Raw genomic sequence first — 5213 nt, 5'->3', positions numbered from 1 at the left:
TTGAGGATGAGTTTTTAAAGTAACACATAGTTTCTCACTTTAGGATTTCAATATATTTTTCAGATATACCACCTTTAATCATTGATATGTGAGAACTACACCCATAGTAATTTTTAAAGGATAAAAAGAGAGGAATATTTGGACTAAACGTATTTTTTACATTCTTTTTCACTTAAAGTTGGGTCATTTGGTTTGTTGAGGTGCTGTTGAGCTGTGCATTGCAGCTCAAGATAAAGCCATCTTTCAGGCTACTAGGACCCAAGTCATGTTTAAGAAATTCGTACCTAAATGCATACCCTCGACACTTCCCTCTAGTCAAGTATTCATCTATCCTTCCATTAATATTTTCAACTAATAATATTAAGTGGAGGGTCACAAAAAAGCAGGTCCTGTCTCAGCAGCAACTGGCAGGATCCATTCCTAGGCTCATCTCCGGACCCTCACAAGACGCAATGACACCTGGCTAATTTATGGGTTGTTCGAGACTGGTGACTAGTGAAATAAGCAAATTCAAAGGCTTAAAGCAAGTATATTATAATAATTTAGTGGTGGATCGAGTGACTGGTCCACTACTGTTATGCCAAAGCCCTTTAAAGTGCTGGCACGTAAGCCACATCCTGGTGTGTATGCTCTTTCATATATTTGTTTTTGTAAAAAGATCATTTTTTATAAGGTTATTCTCATTTAACACAGCTGTCCCTGCCCCCCATCACACACACCCATCATCCACTACTGTAGGTTTTGATTTCAAGGAAGTCACCCTCTGTTGTGAAACAGAAGTGTCTAAAGCTTAAAAACAGTTTAGAAGGGCTTTACTGTCATAACTAAATACCATAGCAGATGTGGAAACCAAAACCTTAAACCACAGTTGCGAACAACAAGACACTATATTAGTATTTTCATAAATTTTCAAAGTAATCATCCATCTGTCCATTAACACAAACTGCTTATTCTACTTTTCACAGCACAGAGAGCTAAAACAATCAGCCTTTTTATATAACAGTGTTTCTCAACCTTTACGTATTTGCGACCCGAGTTTTCATAACAGTTTTAATCGTTTTTTTGAAAGGAGCCCACTAATACCAATTTGTTCTTTTTTAATTAATGATATATCATAGATGCATATTTTATTATACCTACTTAACTTTTATCAACATTTATCTAACTCTATATTTATTTTTGGCGGCACGGTGGCGCAGTGGTAGCGCTGCTGCCTCGCAGTTAGGAGACCAGGGTTTGCTTCCTGGGTCCTCCCTGCATGGAGTTTGCATGTTCTCCCCGTGTCTGTGTGGGTTTCCTCTGGGTGCTCCGGTTTCCTCCCACAATACAAAGACATGCTGGTTAGGTGGATTGGCGATTCTAAATTGGCCCTGGTGTGTGTTTGTGTGTGTCCTGCGGCGGGTTGGCACCCTGCCCAGGATTGGTTCCTGCCTTGTGCCCTGTGTTGGCTGGGATTGGCTCCAGCAGACCCCCGTGACCCTGTATTCGGATTCAGCGGGTTAGAAAATGGATGGATGGATGGGTGGATGGATATTTATTTTTCTAGTATCAGAATGTACAGTAGTTTAAGTTAGTTTTTTTTTGGTTTCAGTAGATGTATTTTTCATATTTTCGATTCTTGTTTTCTTTTTTTCACATCTTCGCACCCCTCTTTTTGTTACTTTGTGTCCCCCACAGTTTGAGAACCACTGTTATATAACACCCTTAACAAGATGCCACACTGCCACATAACTTCCATCAAACTCTGCCTTGGACCTAGTGTTAGGAATCATAGTTTCTGGTGCCTTGAATTCATTTTTGTTTGGTTTTGTTGTATATTTTTCATGGTTGTTATATTTTAGAATATCTTATTGTTGATTTTCTATGTCTCCATAGCCATACCATTTATAATAGTGATGTCCATTGCCAGTAACATGTTTGGGCAGTTGTTGCATGTGTTATGGTCTTGTGGTGGATATTTAAGAATGTTGTGCAGTAATTCAGATGTCCAAGTTTTGCATAAAAACAATGCAAAACAAACTTTCATGTGGATTAGTTATATAAGGAAAGGATATCAGGCATCAGCCACTTTGCTTTGAGCTTTGATTTAATTTTGATGCCTTATGTCTTCAGCTTGTCAGTCAGTTTTGTTGTCCTTCTGCGTCTGACCTTCTGCAGTCCTTTCTGACTATTCTTGTGTCTTGGCCGTTTTGTTTTGCTTTCACTTCCTAATCAACTTGTATTCTTCCTGACTTATTGGATAAACCTTTAAACACCTTGACACTCTGAAACTATGGTTACAAATGATTTGTGTAGCTGATGCCTAGGATATGCTATGAAAATCTAAAATCTGTAGAAGAGTGTTGCAAGGTGAAATAACTCACTCACTACAGGCATCACAAGTGGGCACTATGCTTGCCGTATGTTCCCAGACTACACCGTGTACTAAAATACATCAGGGTAGATAGTATTTGGAATATCCATCCATTATCCAACCTGCTATATCCTAACTATAGTGTCACGGGGGTCTGCTGGAGCCAATCCAGCCCACCGCAGGGCTACTTGGAATAGGATCTTGAAATATATGAGTTGTCATCAATAAAGAACACTGAGTTCACACCTTTATCATATTCCTACAGAATTGTAGATATTTGCTTTACTGCCCGTAGTGGAACTGGCCATAAGCCTAGCACAGAGCTTTTTTGAAAGTAGAACTCACACATGGGAAATAGAAACCTTTTGTAGATCACATACATATATATCTACTGTACATATATAAAATCCTAAGCCTAAAAGTGCAACGATTTTATGTCACGTTTTCTGTCACACTTTAAATTGGGCTTATTTTAAAACCTACATATATATGTTTGGTATCATTCTTTTCAGAATTTAGCGAAACTTTCATGTGATGTTGTTAGATTTTCAGATTCTTATTCCATTTTTAAATTATAAACTAAAAAATATCAAGAACTCACGTCTCGCAAGACGACTTTGTACCAAGAGATTTAACCATGCCCGGGGCTGGAAATAAAAGACAAGCAGTAGGAAAGCTGCTGTACAGGGTTTCAAATATTCGATCACACGGCACGGCAGCAGCAAGCCAGCAGCTGATTGAGCAAAGAGGAGGTAAAAAAAAAAACTGTATTTGCTTTCCAATGTATCACCACTTAAGAGGGGGTTTCGGAGGAGCGACCACGTCTCCTTGGTGTGCGTTCAGCCCCCATCTTCACAACGCGAGCGGAAGAGACACGAAGTGGCTGGTGGGTAGCGCAGGCCAGGGGGGGTGGGCGAGCGAAGTGAGCAGTGGGCAACCCCTTAGTAAATAAATATATGATCCTTATAAGAAATGTTTGCAAGATTACGTCAAGTTATGGTCCGTCAAGCATTGGGTGGTTTAGGATGCGTAATTAAATAACATTTATTTATGTGTCATGCTTCAGGTCCAATTGTATTGTTTGTAGCAATAAAGTAGATAAGGTTCTTGAAAACAGGACCTGTGCAGGAGTTTATGGGGTATTTGACACTTTCTGTCAACACCGACACTCAGCATTTTTTTGCTTCATCTTGTCCAGGCATAGTTTTTCTTTTTTAGCTGTGATTATTTTTCCTGATTCTTTCCTACATTTTGTATGTGTCTTGATTTAGGCTGATGCTTCGTAGCCTGTTTCTCTAAGAGTAGCCATTTGCGTACCGTTGTCAGGGTGACATTCCTTGTCTCTAGGGGTGGGGTCTCTGAGGTCGTGACCTTGACTTGATCAACAACTGGCATAAAAAGGTCAGCCTTTTTCTAGGCACCTTATGAATTTTGCAGATAGAATTCCATACGTTCATTTTTTGCATTTTTTTTGTATTGCCAGTTATTTTTTTGTTTTGCCATTCTCTCGCCAAAAATTTTTTGACTCCGGATGGCATTTCTTTTATAAATTATACACATTTCACAGTAAATATTTTCACCAAGAATTGTGAGTTATTTTTAAAATAACTTATTTTGGAATAAACATCTACCTTTTTTTTGTACATCCACCTCTCTTGTGCCTCTCTTATTACACCCACAGTCCCAGTCTGTCCTAAACTGCTAGCGGGCCATCTGCTCCGGTAGGCGGCTTGAGACAACTTTGACTGCTACCTCAAGCAAAAAAACTTACACAGAAGCAGACCAAACTTCAGACCTTGGCAACACCTGTACCAATCACCAAAGCAGGTGCCCGCTCACCATGCTAGTTTCTACTGAAGACGTCTTATTTCAGTGGTTAACCCCTGGTGGAATATGGCAAACACCCACACCAGGTGCTCTTAGCAATACAACTTGATTCAATCAAATAATATAAAAATTAATGTTACAAAGCAAAATTAATAAAAAAAACATGGTAGCAAAAGTAGGAAATGTGCAGCATTTGAAAAGAGTCTTATTAAAATACTCACACAGAAAATAAGGGTGATGGAAGGAAAGTGGGCGGCACGGTGGCGCAGTGGTAGCGCTGCTGCCTTGCAGTTAGGTGACCCGGGTTCGCTTCCCGGGTCCTCCCTGCATGGAGTTGGCATATTCTCCCCGTGTCTGTGTGGGTTTCCTCCCACAATCCAAAGACATGCGGGTTAGGTGGATTGGCGATTCTGAATTGGCCCTAGTGTGTGCTTGGTGGGTTTGTGTGTGTCCTGTGGTGGGTTGGCACCCTGCCCAGGATTGGTTCCTGCCTTGTGCCCTGTGTTGGCTGGGATTGGCTCCAGCAGACCCCTGTGACCCTGTATTCGGATTCAGCGGGTTAGAAAATGGATGGATGGAAGGAAAGTGAGTCTTTTCAAGTCTAGGTGCACAGTTGCTTCAGATTATTGCTCGTTCTTTGGGTTCTTCTTTCTTTTTGTTGTTCTCTTCTTCTCTTCTGTCTCCTGTTCTGCTCTTCTTTTCTTTCTGCTCAGCATGCATCCTAACCTTGAAGGCCTCAATTCACATCAAACTAACAAGGATCATAAGAATGATCAATAAGCATTTGTCTTTCTAAGGCTGATTGGCCTTTTAGATCCTAATTACCCCAAGTCTAATAAATGGCGTAACGTGTTTTAAGTTTTCTTTTTCAAGATAAAAAAATGATCTAAAAGATACAAGGTACAGAATTTAAAATCATTCTATAGTAGTCATTTAAAAATGTACACATGTGTATTTAAAAGGCGCACTTTAAAGGTTTAAATAGGCTCAGTTTAAATAAAATGATAGGGTCCAGGCTTTATAAGTGCCATCT

The sequence above is a fragment of the Polypterus senegalus genome, chromosome 3, assembly GCF_016835505.1.
Source record: "Polypterus senegalus isolate Bchr_013 chromosome 3, ASM1683550v1, whole genome shotgun sequence".
In the NCBI taxonomy this organism is placed as follows: domain Eukaryota; kingdom Metazoa; phylum Chordata; class Cladistia; order Polypteriformes; family Polypteridae; genus Polypterus; species Polypterus senegalus.
Note: the sequence above shows the minus strand (reverse complement) of the source record.